This window comes from Apium graveolens, chromosome 4 (genome assembly GCF_009905375.1).
Source record: "Apium graveolens cultivar Ventura chromosome 4, ASM990537v1, whole genome shotgun sequence".
In the NCBI taxonomy this organism is placed as follows: Eukaryota; Viridiplantae; Streptophyta; class Magnoliopsida; order Apiales; family Apiaceae; genus Apium; species Apium graveolens.
The window spans coordinates 239,268,554-239,292,488 of record NC_133650.1 but is presented as its reverse complement, the minus strand read 5'-3'; the positions used below and the strand labels follow the sequence as shown (position 1 = coordinate 239,292,488).

Here is a 23,935-nt window from a genome sequence, read left to right as displayed (position 1 = left end):
AGGATTATTATGGTTGTTAGGATGATAGGTGGCTGGTACAGGTTGCTGCGACCTCTGAAAGTTGCTCACAAACTGAGCTGATTCACTAGAAATGGCACACTGATCAGTCTTATGGGCACCAGTACAAAGCTCACAGACACTAGTGATCTAATTAAATCTATAATTAGACAGAGAATCCACCTTCATCGTCAAAGCATTAAGTTGAGCAACTATAGCAGTAGCTGCATCCAACTCCAGAATTCCTGCTACCTTACCCTGAGATAGTCGCTGAGTAGGATTCTGGTACTCATTAGCAGCCATGAGTTCAATCAATTCATAAGCTTCATCGTATCTTTTAGCCCACAAGGCTCCTCCTGATGCTGCATCAAGCATGGGTCGAGAAGTAGCACCCAAACCATTATAGAAACAGTTAATGATCATCCGTCAGGTATCCCATGATGAGGACACTTCCTAAGCATCTCCTTATATCGATCCTACACCTCGCATAAAGATTTTCCAGATTGCTGAGCAAATTGAGTAAGTGTGTTTCTGATTACAGCAATCTTCGCTATAGGATATAATTTGGTTAAGAACTTCTGAGCAAGATCCTCCCATCTGGTGATAGACCCTGGTGGTAGAGAATGTAACCAGTACTTAGCTTTATCCCGCATAGAGAATGGAAAAGCCTCAACTTAATAGCATCTTCAAAAACTCCACTGAACTTGAAAGTGTCGCAGATCTCGATGAAATCTCTGATGTGCATATTGGGGTCTTCTGTCGGAGAACCCCCAAACTGAACTGAGTTATGTATCATCTGAATCATGCTCGACTTGATCTCAAAGGTATTAGCCGAGATGGCTGGTCGAACAATGCTAGACTGAATATCATTGATCTTCGGTTGAGAGTAGTCCATCAGAGCTTTTGGATTTGCTTCTGGTTCTTCCATTGCAATAAGAACCTCTTCTTCTTTCTCAAATAAGATCTCTTCTTCAACTTTCCTTTCGACTACAACTTCTTCCTCAGCTTGATCCAGTGTTCTCTTACGAGACCAGTGTTCAGCTTTATCTTATTCAATCCCAATGGCACCCAAAAGATAGCGAACTCAAGTAAGCAGCAGCACCACTGATTCTTCGAGTGTAGATGGTGTGAGGCCTGGGTTTTCAACTCCCGAGGATGAAGCAGAGTATACGAGGCTTCTCTCGAAACCTATAGCCAAGGAACGTGGTTTTCCGCCATCAGAGAAAGATGGTAAGTTGTTGGAGATGATCTTGGAGATGGGTTGGGTTGCTTTTTGTGAGGCACCCACTGTTGTGCCCATGAGTGTGGTTCGTCAGTTTTATGCTAATGTGAAGGCAGAGACGAATGGTTTCACTATGGTTAGGGGGATGACAGTGGAGTACAGTGTAGAAACGATAAGGAGGGTGATTGATCAGCCCGCGAGGAAGCCTGGTCAGGATATTTGGAATGAGAAGACTCCGGAGGAGTTTGATTTGGATTTGATAGTTGTTACTCTGTGTGTGCCTGAGACTCACTGGAAGTTCAAGAGGGGCACAACTGATTATTCCATGTTTCCTGCTTCGTGCATGAACATGTTTGCACGTGCATCGAATTCTTTCATTTGTGCTAACATCATGCCATCTTCTCACGTGCATGATGTTACTGTGGAGCGTGCACGGTTGTTGTGAGGTATTCTGCAGGGGGACTATATGGACCTTGGTATGGTTATTCACCAAAGGATTTTGAGATTTTTGCGAGGCAGTACTATGGGTTCTATACCCTACGCGTCCATTGTGACGAAGTTGTGTGTGGCAGTCGGTGTTCATTGGCTAGCATATGAGCATCTCCAGATTCTGAGTGCTTCCATTGATAGTACCATTTTGTTGATGATGCAAGAGTGGGATGGAGTCAATCCTGATTTAAAAGGGCCTGGGTACTCTTTTGACCATCTGCCAGGGGGACCGCCAGCTGCTGGGGTGACTCAGACGAGCAGAACAACTTAGAGATCTCAGTTGGGTGAAGAGGTTGGGCCATCGCAGCAGCAGGAGGAAGCAGAAGCAGATGTTGAAGTTGGTAGGAGCATGGCGCAGTATAGGCGTTTAGCAAGGAGGATGGATGTGATGCATGACATCTGTAACACCCTCCAAATTCGGGGTATAGATCTGGGGCATTTCGAATACTGACTACCTTACTGAACCTGCACAATTATAATATACACATATAATTACCCCTTACTACTATTACTCAGGATCTTTTCAAGGTTAAGGATTGAAAACAAAAATGACAGACCAACTTTATTACAATAATTTCTAAATAAACTGCCTTACAACTCTCTTTATTACAAACCAGTTCTCTATTTAAATTTTAAACTAAATATCTCTTATTCAAATTACAACTACCACTTATCATGTTACACCTGCTCTGACATTTCAAATATCTCTTCTAGGATAGGGATAAACACTCTTGGAATTAGAGGGTCCTGCATCTTGACCTGCTTCTTGCCTACTCGGGTTCGGATGGGTTTCATTCTCAACCTTAACTGAAAAACAAGGTGAACAACCATAATAAGGGTGAGCCAAAATTGCTCAACAAGCCTGCAAATATATATATAGAGAGTAAAAAGAGAAAGATAAATGAACTGGTAATCTGCTGGTTTGAACAACCATATGTTTCTATAACGAACAATAAATGTCATTACTGGCGAGTACCAAATGAACGAGACTGGACACAAGAACCAACATATGCACTATAACCTGCTGATCAGTCATGATATAGCGCGGATCTATACCTAATTGTATAGACCCCACCAACAAATAGGGTACCCAGGCACTATGGCCTAATAATCAAGGGTTCGGTTCATACCCGGCCCGTATCGTAACCATCCAGTCCATAGCTTAGCATTCGGAACAATCGGTATGCTTTCGATGTATGCCAACACCAGGATATATCATAATATATGTATATAAGTGTATAATTATTGTAATAGGAATGGAGGATTCAATGAATTAGGAGAAATCAAGAATCAAAATAAAATAGAAACAAAGGATCAATGATTGTGTATCAGTGTTTATGAACAAGAATTATCAAAGTGTAGCTGTGATGGAAAGTTGGAAGCGATTCACTATTCTGAACTTAGAATAAGGGAAAAAACTTGCCTGGTATGCACTTCGCCTCGGGTAATTCACAGCCTTCTATCTCCAGCTTGATTCGCCTTGCTGAGGTTGAATCTATCAAGGAAAGATACTTGTTTAGTTGACTTACGATGTACGTAATCTCGGATTGATATTATATAGTCCTTATCGTCTACCCATGCGACTCGCATATAAGTATCTAACACATGGAGTTCACATAATCAAATAAATCACGCAGCGCATAAAGCACATAATTAAATTAGACTTATAAATATTTTTAGAATTGATACTAGACCTATATTTGTATTAACAAACATTATCTGGCTCGATTCCTAATTTTTCAAGATTTATTGGACTCGTTTTTATCAATAAGAGGGTCTATAAACAATTAATTATCATAAGTCGACTCGCTCTCAAAAGAAATTATGATTTATAACTATTTTTAATAAAATCGGGTCATTTTTCAGAGTCTAAGGGTCTTCATTTCGCTTAAATCGGTTAGACGGTTTAATTATTACGCCATAAACAAGATTTAATCAATTATAAATCAATTATAATTAGAGTAATTGACAGTTTGTAACTCACTTTTATTTTCATTTTTGCGATTTGGGTCTACATTATTTTCTCTGTCAACTTACACCCCATAAAATTAATTTTGCTTCTATTTGCACCCCATTGACGACTTTCCTTCCAAGTTGGCCGTTAACTTTAACGGAATCTGGGGCATTTCAGTAAATTACTAATTAAACTAGAAGAAAATAAGAGTATTTGACACAATTAATTAAACATTAATTATATTTTTAAACAATTAATTAGGAATTATCATATTTTAAAATAATTATTCCCTAATTTTTGGAATTAATTACAATTAATTATAAATTATCTAGTTAAATTGATTACTTATAATTAATTAATCGATACGTATAAATATTACGTAATCTGAACATACGTAAATAAATAAATAGATACTCGCATTCCAAATTCCGAAAATTCGAAACGCATCTAGAATTATTACGAGTTACTCGCTCGAATCGATTAATTATCGAACAACTAGTTGATCTAGTAAATTAATCCTCAATTAATGAGTAATTATTTAATTAATAATTAATAAATAATTAAATAAATAAATAAATAAATAAATAGATAAATTAATAAATAATTAAATAATTAAATAATTACATTTTTGCATTTCTAAATTAGTAAAATTATTTTGAAATTATTTACACAATTATCCAGATTTTAATCAAATTATTTATTTGATTTTCTAATTATTAAAAACTAATTTTCTATTTTATAAAAATAAAATTAAATTAAAAAATCCATAAATACTTTTCTGGAAATCAGATTGGGGTTTTTAGGATCAAACCCGGTTCGATTTCCGGGTTGGAACCGGGTCGAACCCGGGTCGGGAAGAACGCCGCCGGTCACCTCCCAGAAACCGGTGCCGACGAGTTTTTCCGGCCACAATCCGGCGACACGAAACAGAGCCCAAGGTGTGTGATTCCATCCGGTTTTCGTCCCATTTTCATTCCAAATCCTGCGAGCAAGCCACCATCGTCAACAACAACCAGAAACAATCGAAGCTTCACCATCTCCGGCCGAAAACCCGACCTACTCCGGCGGGTTGATCGGAAAACAACCCCCCACCAAAATCGAATCAAAGCTTCACAAAATCAATACCAAATCGAAACTACAGACTTCTAAAATCATTCCCAATAGTTAAAATCAATCAAAAACATCTATTATTCAACGAAAATGAAATCAAAAAAAACAAAAAAACCAAGAACACGTCCATAGCCTTCCAGGGGTTATACGGATCATATAAATATATGAAATCATTCCTAAGACTCAGGGGAATCTATACGAATAATCAAAACCAAAACAATCAAACGATTTCTCATTCGAAAACCCCTAAATTCAGTCATAAACCCTAAATTACGAAGTTAAAATCAATCAATCTTCAACCAAAATCAACAACAGAAACATAAACTAGGATTAATAAGCTTCACAATGACTACTTACATGAAGGATTTGGATAACAAAATCATGATCAAATCTGAGTTTGAATTCTCAAGCTGTTCTTCACCAACACTATAATTTCTTAATTTTTCTGATTTTTCTATAATTAATTAATAATTATTTAGTAAATAATTAGCTATTTATACTAGTAAGAATAAATCCCCTAAATAAAATAAAGGGTCTAATTACACATCTAATAAAATTATTTGGCCCCAATTTTTATAATTTTTGGGTATTAATTATGAATATTTAAATATCCAATAAATACAAAATATATGCCAAAAAATCCCAAAAATTGTGAATACAAAAATGCAAAAAAAAATTGATATTTGATAATTTCATTATCCTAAAAAAATAAAAATGTGATTTTTATGGGGGTTTTGACACCCGAAAGGACCTGGAAAAGTCGTTTTGCGCGAAACAGGAAAATTTGTAAAATGTCTAGATGTTCAGAATATCGTTATGATATAGGCCATACTTGGAAAAATAGGGCCAATGATTTTATATGAAATATTGGCTTTTAAAACATTGTTTGGGCTGTACAAATTTTGATATTAAACTTTTAACTTACAATAAAATACTCGATAATTACCCAAAACCCATTATGATCTAAATAGATAACACGTAGCACATAGCAATTAGGGTTTTAGGACTCAACACACTTACCGACATAATAATACACATAAATCACCTTTATTAAGATATAATACAAGCGTAATTTCTCGGTCGTTACATTCTCCCCCTTATTAGGATTCTGTCCTCGGAATCACGCTATTAAAATAATTGAGGATACTTTTCTAACATCTCACTTTCGAGCTCCTAGGTTGACTCTTCAACCACGGGATTTCTCTAGAAGACTTTTACCAATGGTACAGACTTATTTCTTAATACTCGCTCTTGCCGATCTAAAATTCTTACTGGTTGTTCTATATATGACAGATCTGCTTGAAGCTCTATCGGCTCATATTCTATTACATGCCTTGTATCAGGATTATACTTCATAAGCATTGACACGTGAAACACATTATGGATATGCTGCATATGAGGCGGTAAAGCTAACTCGTATGCAACTTTTCCGACTCTCTTCAAAATTTCAAATGGACCGACGTATCGAGGCTTTAGTTTGCTCTTATTGCCAAACCTAGTCAATCCTTTCCATGGTGATATCTTCAGCAATACATGTTCTCCTTCTTGATAGTCCACATCTTTTTTGGTTGGATCTGCATATTTACGTTGTCGATTTTGCGCTGCTTCAAGTCACTTTTGGATAAGCTCTACTTTTTCCTTGGTTTGCTGAATCAGTTCTGGACCTAGAATTTTGCGCTCCCCAACTTAATCCTAACATGTAGATGATCTGCATTTTCTTCCATATAAGGCTTCATAAGATGGAATTTCAATGCTTGCATGGTAGCTGTTGTTGTAAGAGAATTCCACTAGCGGTAAATGTTCATCCCAACTACCTTCAAAATCTATCACACATACACGTAGCATATCTTCAATTGTCTGAATTGTCCTTTCATTTTGCCCGTCCGTCTGTGGATGATAAGCAGTGCTCATATTTAATTTAGTTCCTAGACATTCCTGAAATTGTCTCCAAAATCTTGAATTAAATCATGGATCTCGATCGGATACAATGGATACAGGCACTCCATGGCGTATCACAATTTCCTTGAGATATAGGTGTACTAACTTGTCAAGAAAAAACCTTTCGTTGATTGGAAGAAAATGTGTTGATTTTGTTAATCTGCCGATGATAACCCAAATTGCATCGTGATTTGCTCTGATTCTCAAAAGTCCTACTACTAAATCCATTGCTAGTAATCCGCTTGGACCTTGATGTTCAGCTTTGACTCTTTGGCACGTATAACATTTACTAACCCATTCCGCTATCTCTTTCTTCATATCCGGCCACCAAAATTTTCCTTCAAATCTCTGTACATCTTTGTGCTTCCGCGATGAATTGAATATCTTGAGCTGTGAGCGTCTTGCAAAATTTCTTCCTTCAGTTCCAGTACATTAGGTATCCAGATTCTCGAAGCAACTCAAAAATTTCCCTTATCATCTTTCTGGCTGGTAATTTCTTCTCCTGTCAAATTGTCAATTTCATGATTCATTATTTCTTCCTGACATCTTCTTATCTTTTCCAATAATTCTGGCTGAAATGTCATTGCGTAGTTTATTTCAGTAGAGAATTTAGGATGTTAACAGATTCAATCTTTCCTTTCAACTTTGTGCATCTGCTACCACATTCGATTTACCTGGATGATAGTTGATTGATATGTCGTAATCTTTCATTAGCTCTAGCCAAGTCGATGTCTCATGTTGAGTTCTTTTTGCGTGAAAATATACTTCAGGCTCTTATGATCCGTGTAGATTTCACATTTCTCGCCATAAAGATAATGTGTCCAGAGTTTCAGTGCGAATACAATAGCTGATAGTTCCAGATCATGCGTCGAATATTTTTGTTCATGAGGCTTTAGTTCTCTAGAAGCATATGTGATTCCGTTACCATGCTGTATTAGCACACATCCAAGTCCTCGATAGGAGGCGTCGCAGTAAATGACAAAGTCCCCTTGATCATCAGGTAACACAAGTACAGGTGCAGTTACTAATCGATTCTTCGATTCTTGAAAACTCTCTTCATGTTTTTCATTCCATTCAAACTTTCCATTCTTCCGAGTCAACTTGGACAATGGCGTGGTTATCTTTGCAAAGTCTTTAACAAATTTTCTGTAATAACTAGCTAATCCCAAGAAACTTCTAACTTCTGTCGGATTCTTTGGTATTTCCCAATTTAAAATAGCCTCAATCCTCACTGGGTCGACTTGAATTCCCTCAACACTAATTATGTGAACTAGAAATTGCACTTCCTTTAACCAGAATTTGCATTTTGAAAACTTCGTATAAAGCTGTTCCTTTCTCAATATTTCCCATGTAATTCTCAGGTGCTCTACATGTTCTTCTTCAGTCTTCGAGTAGATCAAGATGTCATCAATAAATACAATGATAAATTTATCCAAGTACTTCTTGAACACTATGTTCATCAAATCCATAAATGTTGTTGATTCATTAGTCAGTCCAAACGCCATCATGAGAAATTCGTAGTGTCTGTATCTCGTTCGAAAAGCAGCCTTTGGAATATATTCTACCTTGATCTTCAACTGATAATTACCCGATCTTAAATCAATTTTCGAAAACCATGCCACTCCTTTCAGTTGATCAAATTAGTCATTGATCCATGGCAAAGGGTATTTATTCTTGTTAGGTCTCAATATGTTTGTAGAAGGGGGGTTGAATACAAACAATACCGTTTAATCGAATAAAATGCGGAATAAAAAAGTGAAACAAAATTCAAGTTAAATAAAACTATTATTAAATTTGAAAGGTGTTACAACAACGGTATCGTTTACAAGGGATTAATCTCAAATAAATTATTCCAAATCTAGAATAAATTCGACATGAACTTTTTCTATTTTTGTAATAAAAAGGATCAAATGCTAAATGCAATTTGAGATTAAGTTCTAGGGATTTTGATCCGCTAGATAGTTACACAAGAACAAGAAAAGGATTTCTAGTGGATTAGATTTAACAATAAATACTAGAAATAAATGATCTGTGAATTTGTAATAAGTTCTCTGCTGTTTTTCTCTGTTATGTGTTCTTCTGTGTTTGATATTCAATGCAATGCTTCTGTTGAAAATCAGCTTCAGTTCTTTTATATTAAATCAATCCATGATTTAACTGGCAAGACAATCCTTTTAGCTTAGCATGACAATCCTTTTAACTGGTAGGCGTTTCGGTAGGACTATCCATTGAACTGATAGAACTTTCGGCAAGACAATCTAAATGAACTAGCATGACTTTCGGTATGACTATTGATTGTCATACCGATTGTCTTGCTAATATAAAAGATAGTCTTGCTGGATTAAAACAGATTTTAATCAAATAATAATTCTGAATTAATTAATCAATTAATTCAATTAATCAATAAATTAATCTTTGCAGATTTAATTTATTCTCTTAATTAAATTATATGACTTAATTAATTAATAGAAAATTAATACTAATCTTGAGCAACAACCATTCTTCTGAAAATCTTCTGAAAATCACTGTCAATTATGAATCAATTCCACCACTTCAATGTTGACACTCGATGTACTGTCTGGTTCATGAGTGACTAACTTCCGTGACATTTCTTCATGCCTTGACTTTGATACTCTTGATTTTCTTCAGACTAAATCCTTGTAATTAATTGATACCCTGACGAGATCTCTGTCACTTGATTAAATCCACAATCTTGATTTATATCATTGAGGCTTGATCAATTTCTTGAGCTTCTTCCAGTGAATTAAGTCCTCAAGTCTGTAGACGAACAATGTTACTTAATCCTTTGACATATGTTACTTTGAGAGATCTCTCTGACGATAGAACCACTATTTACTTGTTACATCCTTATTTGAGTTGAGTTAAATCCTCGAATAAAAAAATAGGCTATGACATATGCCTTTCAATCTCCCCCTATTTGTTTGTTAGACAATAACAACAAATACCTAGAGGATAACTCAACTAACAAATAAGAAAAAGATATAAACAGTAATGCAAAGTAAATAGAAGAAAAGTTCTGGATTATATTTAACATTTTCCAGATTCCAAAATAAATTTACAAGTGAATACAAGATAGATGTTCCTCTAGACTGAACATATAACTACATTAGTCTATCTTGATTCATAAAGCCCTAATCATATTACATTAAGTTTTTGAGCTAATTGAATTTAGTTGTCTTCCCTTCCGAATTCACCTTCTTCCAAATCTTGAAGCAACTCCTTGTCAAAGACACGATCCTTTTCAGAAGTGAAGCTGGCTGGTCTGACTGGTTGAACTCTAACTGACTTTAGCTTATTCTTGAACTGAGTGTACCTTTTAATATTCTTTTCACAATAAGCTTGAATCAGATCAGCTGCTTGAGTTTTCAACATGGATGAATATCCAGCAGTTCTTAAGTGATGTTCCATCCAGACAAGATGCTTAGCTGAGTAGTCTTTAAGAGATTGTGAATCGAGCTGGCAGATTTGAAGACAGTCAGACTTAAAGAATCTTACCTGATGAGGATTGTTGACCACTTGAGGACTAGCCCTGCTGGCAAACTCTTTGAGCCTTTCTCGAAGAACTTCATTCAATTCTGAGCTTCTTTTGACTTTGTTGAGAAGAACCCAAATCTCTGATAATGAACGATTCTCAAACAGATGAAGTGATACCTTGAAAGATCCTTCGCTCTGACAATATACAAATATGCTCATTTCATTTAGAGATCTGTCAAAGCAGCTGTGATCCTTGAGACTTCAGTCTTTATAGCATTCATGTACATGTTATTATTTGGATTAGAGATCTCCAGCTTGTCCAGAAGATGTAGAAGATGTAGAAACTGCCTATCATTGTTTGTGCTCAGCTGAGGCATATCAAGTACTCTCCTAGCTTCATCCCATTTTTCACCAATCTTCAGTCTGACATCTCTTCTCCTTTCTTTATCTTTAATGTCATGAAGACGTTGCTTTTCAAGAGTTTCTGTTCGTTCAATGTTTTTCCTCATATCAATGATCTGGGATACCTTTTTGAGTTTAGCTTCTTTTCTTTTCAACTCTGACTGCTGCTGCTGAAACTCTTTCTCAAAAACAAGATCCACTGGAGCTTCCTCTTCCCATTCTCCAATATCACTTTCCTCCTCAGCTTCAAAGAAACCATCTTTATCTTCCAAGACTGGTTCAGTGGGAATGTCAAAAATATCAAAGTCATCTTGTTCTCCACTATAGTAGACATCATCATCCTTCCCTGTGCCTCCAACAGAAGAATCTTTTTCTTTTCCCTTTCCACTTCTCCCTTTCTTCTCCCCCTTAGTTGCGGAATCCTCTATAGACTTTCCTCTAGATCCTCCATGACCTCCATCACCTCCAGAGCCTGAGCCTCCACCAGACGGCCCTTCAAAGAAAGTTCTTTGTTCTTCATTAGGGCAGTGAGAATTTTTGATCATGAAGTACAAGTACTTCATCCCTTCATTGAGATGTTCCATGCCCGTCTCTATCTTCAGAAATCTGGAGGAATCCAGTGAATGATTCATTTCAACCAAGTCTTCAAGAGAAGTCATTCTTGTATGGAGAGAGCAGAAGTTTGAAATATCTTCAGCTGATAACGTTAGAGATGCCTGAATTGAGTTAAGCTTTGGTATAACAGATGTCTTCAAATCTGATATTTCAGTCCTGATGAGAGCTAGTTGATTATTGACAGAGGTGGAAGAAGAAGACCGTTCAACCACTTGTACTTTGAATGATTGAGCCTCAGCCTGGTTTTTTGCAAGTTGTTCTTTCAGTTCAGCAATTTGAGCTAACAAATTTTCAGTGTTTGTGTCTGTGTGTGCGCTCACCTGAATATCTCTCCTGTTTGATTCACTCAACTCACGTGCTTGTGTATCTCTCAATATTATTGCTCGTGAGGAGTCTTCCTGATGCTGATCGTCTGTACCTGCAATAGAAATCATCCTAGCCTCTTCAAGAGAGGTCAGTGGTGGTGCAATGGGAATTCACGAGTCCCGATCCTCAGTCAAACCTATCTTTTCATGTGAAATAGATGTCTGAATTGCTTCAGGGATAGATTGACCGAGTTGCCCTCCACTTTCTCCAGATAAATCTGCGAGTGGAGAATCCCGTGAGGGAGCCAAAGGTGTTGGATCTGGGAGGGGAGAAAATGACTCTATTAAAGGTGGCTGAGAGTCAGATTTTCCCTCAGAAGCATGTGACTGCTCTTCTGCCGTAACTATGGCAGGCACTGTAACTGACTCAATGTGCACTCCTCGCTTCGTGTCCTGAGTATCATCTATTGGTCTGTATGCTTCCATTGTGAGTAATGGAAGTGTGCTTGACTCAGTACAGGATGCCATGGCCCTATGGCGAATTTCAATAGATTCATCCTGTTGATAGAATGTCTCTAGTAACTGTTCATTGGCCATATCAAAGTCCATGTCCTGTTGGGAGGACAAGTATGGGCTTTCAGATGCCTCAGTAAATGTTCTTCTTTTCTTAGGAGGAGGCAGAGCTGAGGGTTCATTCACATCCACCAACATACTACTTCCTACTAACCTTCTAGGCAACATTTTAGACAGTGTGGGAGAGGTTGAGATAGGTTGTGACTCTGTGTTTGGCTCTATGACCTGGGATTGAAGCTGTGGTTCTACAACTTCATGGTCAGTCCTATCAACCACTGGGGGTCTTTCAACAGAAGTAGGAATAGTTTGAGTTTGATGAATTATTACCTGCAGAGGAAGAGCATCTGATGTTTGAGCCTGGGTGGTTTGAACCACTGGAGGTTGAGCTTGTTGTTCATGACCGGGAAAAACGAAGATAGGTAAAGGAATGTAAGTGGCCATGAAAGCAGATACAAGTACTGGAACTTGCATGAATTTGAAGGTTGTGTCTTGGCGTGTGTAAATCTTTTTGCTTACTGGAGGGGGTTCAGTTACTGAAGAGATAGCAAAAAGAGCTCTATGCTCAGGTGAGAGAAGATGTTCTGCTATGAGCATGAGAAAATGAGCGTAGTAGCACGAAACCCTACGATTTGTAGAATGATCACGTAAAGCAGTAGTGAGATGTCTCAGAAGAATGGGTAAGTAGTTTGCCAAAATTGATCCTTTAATTGAAAACAACCGCAAGACCAATATACTGCAGAGTGGAAGTGATGTTGTGAAAGTTGGATTTAGTGCAGTTGGCAAATACTTTGGAAAGTGTATTGAAGAAAATATCTCATTCAGAAACCCAATTGGATTTAGACAACTTGGTTAAATTAATCACTCCCTGATAGTGAATAGCATGGAAAAAGTTTGAAATATCATTTTCAGAGCGTAAATTACAGAAATTGTCCATTGGAAAATTTAACGCTCGATTGACGACTGTTTCATCAACTGTGTGTTTGCCACGGTGAATGAAAAAGATTTAAAATCATCGGCCACAGTAGAGGTTGTGCAAATCAGTCTGAGCAAATTGACATTTAAAAGCACATTTGATTTAATAGCAGAGCTAACAATCGAATGGTCATTTAAAAATCTAATCCACGGCTTAAATTTTTCCACATCACATTTTTCTGGATTAAAATAACCAACAAGATTATGCGAGATAATTTGGAAATTGAGAGCCATTAAAAAATGTTCAATAAAACACACAATTTCAGAATTTTAAGAATTAAATTAAGAGTAATTCGAATTAAAAATAAATAATAATCCGAATTAATTTAATTATATCCCAAAAAATTTAAAAAAAAATATATCTAGTTGATTTTTGTCCCACAAACACACTTAAAACAAAACAGATTTTATACGCACCCAATAACAAAAAGAATTTTAAAACCTAGAAACAAAACGGGCAGCACTTCTGTATATATACACGCGTATGTATATATCTCAGAAGTGGAGTTTTGTGAAGCTGAGTAAAAACTCGAGCAAGAACAATGGTGACTGATGATTAGTTCGAAGAGAGAGAGAAAGAAACACAACTGCTGGAATTTGAAAGGAAAAACAAAAAAAAAACTGAACTTATTACTAATAAAAGAAACGAACAACAAAAAAAAACCTTAAGTAGACAACTGGTATGACAATCGAGGAAAGTCATACCAATTGTCTTCCCGATTGTCATACCAGGCTAAAGGAAATAACAAAAACAAATAAAATTAAAACTGGTATGACAATCTGATAGTCATACCGATTGTCATACCAGTATAAAAGTCATGAATATATCAGAATAAACTAGAAAGACAATCGATAGTCATACCGATTGCCATTCTAGTATAAAATAAAACAAATATATATATATATATATATATATATATATACTGAAATGACTTTCAGCAAGACAATTTCAATTGTCTTGCCGATTATCATTGCAGAGGGTTTATAGTTACAGAATAAAACAATTATAAACAGAATAATCAGAATAAATAATTATAACACAGAATTAATAAAACAATTATAAACAGAATTAATACTTACAGTTTACAGAATAAATTTACAAAAACAAAAGCAATATTTCAGAAATAATTATATTTTGTTCCAAAAATAGATTTCTGTTGAATTTTAGCAACTAAAATTCATAGAAAAATATTTTTAGAGAAAATAAAATATTCTGAGATATTAAAATTAACAAGTAGAATAAATAAATAAGATAAGATAATAAAACTCACATAGAAATAAGCAAATATTATGGAAAATATGATAAAATAAATTTGCAAATGAAAAATTCATTTGTAAATTCATTCAAGAACAGATTTCAGATATTAACAAGTTTAATTACTAAAGCTATTCAACATACCCAATTTACCAACTAATTTGGTAAATGTGGATTCATCAAGAGGTTTAGTGAAAATATCTGATATTTGTTCTTCTGTTGGAACAAAAAATAGTTCAACAGTACCATTCATGACGTGCTCTGTAATAAAATGATACCTGATGTCAATGTGCTTGGTCCTTGTATGCTGCACAGGGTTGTTGGTGATGGCTATTGCACTTGTATTGTCACATAGAATAGGTATTTTGTTCAATATAGAGCCATAGTCCCGTAGCTGATTCCTAATCCACAAGATCTGAGCACAGCAGCTTCCAGCAGCAATATATTCAGCCTCGGCCATTGAATTGGAAACTGTTTGTTGTTTCTTGCTGTACCATGAGACTAGTCTGCTACCTAGGAATTGACTACTCCCTAAAGTGCTTTTTCTATCAACAACACTTCCTGCGTAATCTGAATCTGTATATCCAACAAGGTTAAAACCAGATTCTTTAGGGTACCAAATACCTAGATTTGGTGTTCCCTTAAGATATCTCAAGATTAGTTTAACAGCAACGAGATGAATATCTCTAGGATCCATTTGGAACCTTGCATATAAGCATGTAGCATACATAATATCTGGTCTACTTGCAGTAAGATAGAGTAACAAGCCAATCATACCTCTGTAGCTTGTGACATCTACGTTAATGGAGTTTTCATATGGTCCAAGCTTGACAGCTGTAGTTGACGGAGTCCTTGCTGATGCAGAATCCTCTAGATTATACTTTTTGAGGAGTTCCTTGAGATACTTGGATTGACAAATAAAAGTTCCATCTAACCTTTGACTTATTTGTAATCCAAGAAAGAACTTCAGCTCTCCCATCATGCTCATTTCAAATTTGCTGTGCATTAACTTTGCAAATCTCTTACAGAGATTATCATTAGTAGACCCAAATATTATATCATCCACATAGACTTGGACTAATATAGTATCATTCTTATGCTTTTTAGAAAAGAGAGTTTTGTCTATGACACCTCTAATAAAGCTATTTTCAATAAGAAATTCAGAGAGAGTGTCATACCATTTTCTCGGAGACTGTTTGAGTCCATAGATAGCCTTGAAAATAAAGTAGACAAAATCCAAATGATCTGGATCTTCAAAACCAGGAGGTTTCTCTACATACACCTCTTCATCCAGCTTTCCATTCAGAAAGGCACTCTTGACTTCCATTTGATAAACTTTAAAGTTAGAGAATGTTGCGAATGCCAGAAATATCCTGATGGCCTCTAGTCTAGCCACTGGAGCATAGGTTTCATCATAATCAATGCCTTCAGCTTGAGAGTACCCTTTAGCTACCAGTCTTACTTTGTTTCTTGTAACCACACCATCTTCATCTAGTTTATTCCTGAATACCCACCGAGTACGAACAACTTTCTTGTGTGTAGGTCTAGGTACCAGTTTCCAGACTTGTTGATGTTCAAACTGATTGAGTTCATCTTGTATAGCAATCACCCAATCTGGATCAATCAGTGATTCTTCAATCTTCTTAGGTTCCATCTCAGAAAGAAATCCTGAGAATAGACATTCATTTTGAGTAGCACGTCTAGTTCTGACTCCAACATCCGGATCACCAATAATCAACTCAAAAGGATGAGCTTTATTCCAGACAGTCTGTCTTGGAAGATTTGATCTTGATGATTCGCCTCGAAACTTATTGGGATGTTGTGTCCTACTAGTTGATCCTTCAGCATCTCCCCCTGAGTTGTTGTCAGGTTGACTTGATAATTCTTCGTCAGTAGCAGTGGTATCTCCATTTTTGCCAATGTTTCCATCACCATTACCTTGAGTATCATCATGATTAACAGGTTCTTCACCAGCAACAACCTCAGGTTCTTGATCATGTTCTGATTCTGAATCTAACATATCATCAAGCATCAGTTTCTCAGAAGGATCTTCAGTTTGGATACTAGGGAGTTTAGTGTCATCAAATGTAACATTTACACTTTCAGTTACTTTGTGTTGATCAATGATATACACCCTGTATGATCTTCTTCCATATCCAACAAAAATACCCTCATATGCCTTTGCCTCGAATTTACCACGACGATCATCTACATCCTTGAGCACGAAGCATCTGGCACCAAATACATGAAAGTATTTGATAGAAGGTTTTTGTTCATTCATAATCTCATAAGGAGTTTTCATGAAGTCTTTGTTGATTAGAGTTCGATTATGAGTATAACATATAGTATTGACAGCTTCAGCCCAAAAGTACATTGGAAGACCTGATTCACTTAACATCGTTCTTGCAGCTTCAATCAATGTACGATTATTCCTTTCTACCACTCCATTTTGCTGAGGGGTTCTAGGAGCTGAAAATTGTCTGGTAATCCCTTTGTCTGTACATAATCCATTGAGAAGTGAATTCTTGAATTCTGTTCCATTATCTGACCTTATTGCTCTAACAGGGACATTAGAATCTAACTCGATCAACTTGATATGATCAATCACAACTTGTGGTGTTTCATCCTTAGAGTGAAGGAATAAAACCCATGTATACTTGGAATAGTCATCAACTATCACAAGACAGTAACACTTCTTTGACATCGAAAGAACATTAACTGGTCCAAATAAATCCATGTGCAATAATTGCAGAACACCAGTTATGGAGGATGTGTCAGTGCCTCTGTGACTTGCTTTCTTTGACTTTCCTTTCTGGCAAGCCTCACACAGTCCTTCTGGGGAGAATTCCAGCTGAGGCAGACCTCTAACCAATTCTCTTTTGATAAGAGAATTCATTGTTTTAAAATTGAGATGGGAAAGTCTCTTGTGCCATAGCCAACTCTCATCTGACGATGCCTTTGAATAGAAACAATTGACTTCAGGATTGCTTCCAGAGTTCATGTCAGCTACGAACAGATTTCCTTTCTGGATTCCCATCAAGTAGGGTTTTTCATTTTTCTTGTGCAGAATCTGACACTTCAGCTTGTCGAATAAAACATTGTAGCCGTTGTCACAGAACTGACTAATGCTAAGCAGATTGTGTTCAAGTCCTTGCACAACATACAAATTTTCAATGATAACATTTCCAGCTAGCAAACAGCCATATCCCTCAGTTAAACATTTGTTGTTATCTCCAAAGGTAACCACTGGGCCAGCTTTCTCAACCATATTTGATAGCAGGGCTCTATCTCCGGTCATATGTCTTGACGATCTGCTGTCAAGAATCCACACTACCGGTTGTACCTATTTAATGCCCTGCAATACAAATGGATTAGACCTTCTTCGGAACCCAAGCTTGGTTGGGTCCGGCATACTTGTAAAATTGGCCTTTATCAGGCAAAAACAACATTCTTAACTTTAATGTTCTCAACTTTCTCAATGACTGGACATTTGACCTTGTAAACAGCCTTGACAAATTTCTGTTTAGGCTTAGGCACAAATGTCTCCTTTCTAGCTTTAGGAGGACTAGCAGTCTTAGACCTATCATGCTTCCTATTATTCACATGCTGACAAGGAGTAGTCTTATCATTAGAAACATGCTTACCATTAAAATAAGCATACATCAAATTAAAAGCACAAGACATACAATCAGGAACACCACATGCTTTATGAGAGGGATTAACAACAGGCAACTTATGCATGGTAAACATGGCATTTTTGTTATCCAACTCATGTGTGTCTGAGTTAGTCTCAGTTGCTTTCACAACTTTGACTGGAACCTTTGACACACTTGACTTGGAAATAACTTTCTCATTAGCAAGATCTTCAGCACGGATTTCTTCTTGAATAATAAATGAGGTCTCATCAAATGGTTCAGCAATTGATTTTTTATAGAGGGGTTCATCAACATCCTTAAGCACATGTGGTACTTCCCTACCTTTAGAACAGACATGAGGAGGGGAGTTTATGCCTAATTCTCCAATAGCAACATTATAATCATAACCTACTCCAGATGTTTGATTAATAGCTTGTTTATTGTAGAACTCTTTAGCCTTAGAGCAAGAATTAAAGTAAGCTTTGACCTTAGTCTCAAGACCGGTGATCTTGTCTTTGAGAATGTTTCTAGTTGTCTATAACAGTCAACTCTATTCTCTAGAAAAGATACTTGTTCTTTTAATTTATCTTGATTAATGTGCACAAGTCTTAATTCATTGACCTCTTTCTCAAGGTCTTTGATTTGTTGATTTAACATTTCATTATCATGACAAGCACAATCTAAGGAACCTCCTAGATGATAAACTAATTCAGCATCAGTAAATTTTACCTCTTTTCTTGACGATGAGGTGTTTGCATCACTAGCCATGAGAGCAAGATTCCCAACTTCTTCATCTTCATTGTTAGTATCATCCCAGCTTCTTCCCTTTGCCAGGTAAGCCCTTTCAGATTTACTCTTCTGATTAGAATCATAAGAGTTCTTCCTAAATTGTTTTGGCTTCCTGCATTCTGTGGCAAAGTGTCCCAACTCATTACAGTTGAAGCATCGAATGGTGCTTCGATTAACCATCCCTGTTTTGTACCCAGCACTGCTGGTGTTAGAGGATGAAGATCCACCTTTCTGGAATCTGTTTAGTTGGACTTGTACTTGAATTTGGGATTCCTCTTGAATCTGACATTAGAGAATCTCTTGACAATCAGGGCCATTGACTCATCTTCCAATTGCTCCAGTTCTTCGAAGGAATAAAAATCATCTCCTGATTGATTTGTAGTAGGAGGATCAAATTCTGCTACTATCACATTTTCTTCAGCCTTGGAAGACTGTACCATTCTTTCTGACTGTTGAGATTGTTGTTGTTGTGGTTGTTGTTGTTGTTCTTCAGCTACTAGAGCAGTAGATGTGCTGACCACTCTTCCTTTCCCGTAGACTTCCTTCTGCTGAATCTGCTCAAACTCATAGGTCTTTAACACACCATAGAGCCTTTCCAAAGAAATCTCACTCAGATCTCTTGCTTCTCTTATGGCAGTGATTCTATGTTCGAGATGAGTTGGCAGTGTTAAAAGGAACTTTTTGTTGACCTCCCTGTTTGAATAGTATTTACCATTAATGTTCAGGTTGTTGATCAATGCATTGTACCTCTCAAACACTTCAGTGATTCCTTCTCCTGGATTGGATTTAAAGTATTCATACTCAGAGGTTAGGATTTCTAACTTGTTCTCCCTAACTTCCTCTGTGCCTTCATTAATCACCTCAATAGTTTCCCAGATGTGTTTGGAATCTTTACAGTTCATCACATGTCTATTCATCAAGGGATCAAGGGAATCTACTAAAATTAATTGAAGGCTAGCATCCAGGGAGGCTTCTTCTTTTTCAGCAGGAGAAAAATCCTCGGGATCTTTTACATAAGTTCTAGCTTTGGTAATCACCACATCATCTTCTATTACCTCTGGTTCAATAACCATCGGAATTTTTGGACCCTTCTTTAACACTTCCAGATATTTGGGATTTGCAACTTGTAAAAACAATAGCATCTTCTTCTTCCACATAACATAATTTTCTTTATCCAATAGTGGAATTTTAACGGTTCCAACTTTTTGTGTAGACATTATGAATTTTTTGAGTAAATAAAAATTCAAGGAGTGAAAGAATCACAAAAGTCTAGGATCTTGATTTGTTCGTTAATCAGAAGGCTCTGATACCAATTGTTAGGTCTCAATATGTTTGTAGAAGGGGGTTGAATACAAACAATACCGTTTAATCGAATAAAATGCGGAATAAAAAAGTGAAACAAAATTCAAGTTAAATAAAACTATTATTAAACTTAAAAGGTGTTACAACAACGGTATCGTTTACAAGATATTAATCTCAAATAAATTATTCCAAATCTAGAATAAATTCGACATGAACTTTTTCTATTTTTATAATAAAAAGGATCAAATGCTAAATGCAATTTGAGATTAAGTTCTAGGGATTTTGATCCGCTAGATAGTTACACAAGAACAAGAAAAGGATTTCTAGTGGATTAGATTTAACAATAAATACTAGAAATAAATGATCTGTGAATTTGCAATAAGTTCTCTGCTGTTTTTCTCTGTTCCGTGTTCTTCTGTGTTTGATATTCAATGCAATGCTTCTGTTGAAAATCAGCTTTAGTTCTTTTATATTAAATCAATCCATGATTTAACTGGCAAGACAATCCTTTTAGCTTAGCATGACAATCCTTTTAACTGGTAGGACTTTCGGTAGGACTATCCATTGAACTGATAGAACTTTCGGCAAGACAATCTAAATGAACTAGCATGACTTTCGGTATGACTATTGATTGTCATACCGATTGTCTTACTAATACAAAAGATAGTCTTGCTGGATTAAAACAGATTTTAATCAAATAATAATTCTGAATTAATTAATCAATTAATTCAATTAATCAATAAATTAATCTTTGCAGATTTAATTTATTCTCTTAATTAAATTATATGACTTAATTAATTAATAGAAAATTAATACTAATCTTGAGCAGCAACCATTCTTCTGAAAATCACTGTCAATTATGAATCAATTTCACCACTTCAATGTTGACACTCGATGTACTGTCTGGTTCATGAGTGACTAACTTCCGTGACGTTTCTTCGTGCCTTGACTTTGATACTCTTGATTTTCTTCAGACTAAATCCTTGTAATTAATTGATACCCTGACGAGATCTCTGTCACTTGATTAAATCCACAATCTTGATTTATATCACTGAGGCTTGATCAATTTCTTGAGCTTCTTCCAGTGAATTAAGTCTCCAAGTCTGTAGATGAATAATGTTACTTAATCCTTTGACATATGTTACATTGAGAGATCTCTCTGACGATAGAACCACTATTTACTTGTTACATCCTTATTTGAGTTGAGTTAAATCCTCGAATAAACAAATAGGCTATGACATATGCCTTTCAGTTCTTGATAGTTAACTTGTTCAGCTCACGATAATTGATACAGAGTCGCATACTGCCGTCTTTCTTCTTTACGGACAACACTGGTGCACCCCATGGGGATACACTGGGCCTTATGATTCCTCTATCGAGAAGATCCTATAATTGCTTTGCTAGCTCTTTCATCTCAACAGGCGCCATTCGATACGGAGCTTTTGAAACTGGTTCAGTTCCTGGTGCCAAATCAATGGTGAACTCGATTTCTCGGTCCGGAGGTAGTCCTGGAAGTTCATCTAGGAAAACATCGGGAAACTCACAAACCACATGAATATCCTCGATCTTTGAGATTTCTTTTTCTGTATCCAATACATAGGATAAATAAGCTCTACATCCTTGACGTAACAATCGTTTCATCTGCATCATCATTAAAAATCTCTGCTTCTATTTTTCGCCTTTAAATGTTACCGTTGTATATTCCTCAATTCATAAATTCACTTTCTTATTTGCGCAATCAATCTGAGCATTGTTAGTGGCTAACCAATCCATTCCTAAAATAACATCAAATTCTCCTAACTTAAAAGGTATCAAGTAAATTGAGAAATAATGTCCCGCTATTTCGATATCGCACCCTGGACACACTCGATCTACCGCAATTTGATCATCGTTTGCTAACTTTATGATTAACATTTTGTCCAATCGTTGAATTTCACAATATAACTTAGGAATAAATTCTTCAGAAATAAAAGATCTCGTAGCTCCAGAATCAATCAATACTTGTGCATCTACAGAATTCATAGGAAGTGTACCTGCAACCACGTTGGGACTCTGCACCGCTTCTTTCATCGATATGTTAAAAGTCCTTGCCCTAGGCTGATTCTGCTGTGGTGGCGGAGGTAATGCCAAAACCCTTGGAACACTGGCTGTCATTGTTGTTCCTCTATAGTCTTTAGCGATGTGTCACTTTCTTCCGCATTGGAAACAAGTAACCTCTACTTTCCCTGTCGGGCATTCCCCAGAGTAGTGTCCCTTCTGCTTATATTTGAAACACGTGATGTTATTACAAATTCCAGTATGCTTCTTTCCACATGTTCTACAGTCAGGTTTTGGTGGTCAGATGATTCTTTGTTGATTTGGGGCTGGGAGTCAATTACCCATCCTCTGATTGCCCTGTTATGTCCTTCTGAAATTCACATTCCCCCAGGCTTGAAATCCAGGCCTTCTATTGGAACGGTTCTGAAAACTTCTTGGTCCCTTTTCCTTTTGGGACACTTCACTTTCTCCCTCAATTATCATGGCCTTCTGAACTACGGCTGTATAGGTCGTCAGTTCGAACACCACTACTCTGCTACGAATCCACGGCTTCAATCCCTGTTGGAATCTCTTAGCCCGCTTCTCATCAGTATTTGCTTGCTCTGGAACAAACCTAGCCAATTCAGTAAACTTGGCTTCATAATCAGTGACCGACAAATTTCCTTGCTTCAACTCTAAGAACTTAATTTCCATTTGGTTCTTCATGTAACAGGGAAAATACTTCTCCAGAAAAAGTTCGGTGAATCTGTCTCAAGTAACTACACCCTCGCCTTCCGGTGCTTTCTTGGATTCCCACCAGTAATTGGCCTCTCCCTTCAAGAAGTAACTAGCAAAATACATCTTTTGATCTGCTTCAACTTTACCCAACGCAAAGGTTTTCTCCATCTCTTTTAACCAGGCTTTTGCCTTAGTAGGATCCGCTGAACCTTCAAATTCCGGAGGCTTTATCGACTGGAACTGATTGAAAGTAACAACGGGTACCACTGGTGGTACCTGTGATTCCGGACGAACTGCTTGTTGTAACATCTGTTGCTGGAATTGTTGTTGTTGTTGATGCATCTGCTGCTGCATCATCACCATTTGTTGTTGCATCAAGTGAAACATTTGGTCCATTTGGTGGTTATTGTTGTTTTGGCCTTCGGTATTGTCATTAGACGACTCAGTTCTGGTTTTTCTTTTTGGTGCCATGGTTCTGATAATAAAACAAATGGTTCTTTTAATAACAATTTATTAAACAGGTGATATGAATAAAGAAATGATGTGTATGGTATTAAAACAGGAAACTTAAACAGTTGATATTGGAAAGAAAACAATTTATCAGGTATCTAAAATAAGAAATTAAAAACAGTTCGGTGTTTAATTAAATCACTTGGGTTTTAATTGAAAAAATTTGGAATAATAAATGGTACAACATTATTTTAAATAAAAACAACATTTGAGATATATGAATTATAAAATAGTAAAGTAGATGTAAATGCTTGAGAGACTGAAAAATAAAAGAAAAAGTGGAAAAAGTTCATTATATATATATGACACCAGCTACAGGAGTTAGTGCTTGATATAAAAGGGTCTACATCATATCAGTTATACTATTGCTACCAGTCAAACTAGATGCTACACACATACAAGCCTAGTCACATTATACTATGTTGCCTCTATCTACATATATCACATATAATACACCACCCTGTTGTCTGGCAGATCTCAAAATCCAGGTGGCACTCGGTTTATCTCCTGCTGAAGTGACTCTAATACTTCCTATGTCAATCTCATCGCTCTATAATATACTGCATCAGTACGGACATCCTCTTGTCACAACTCTGCAACCTCCTGTGAAGCTGCTCG

The 23,935-nt window shown here is 36.5% G+C and overlaps 1 non-coding gene across 1 annotated transcript; it reads left to right on the top strand.

Moving 5' to 3' along the window:
- Positions 1-429: 429 nt before the first annotated feature.
- Positions 430-536, top strand: LOC141722518 (small nucleolar RNA R71). The gene has a single exon (XR_012575535.1). It is a non-coding gene; the product is annotated as a small nucleolar RNA R71 (small nucleolar RNA).
- The last annotated feature ends 23,399 nt before the right edge of the window (positions 537-23,935 follow it).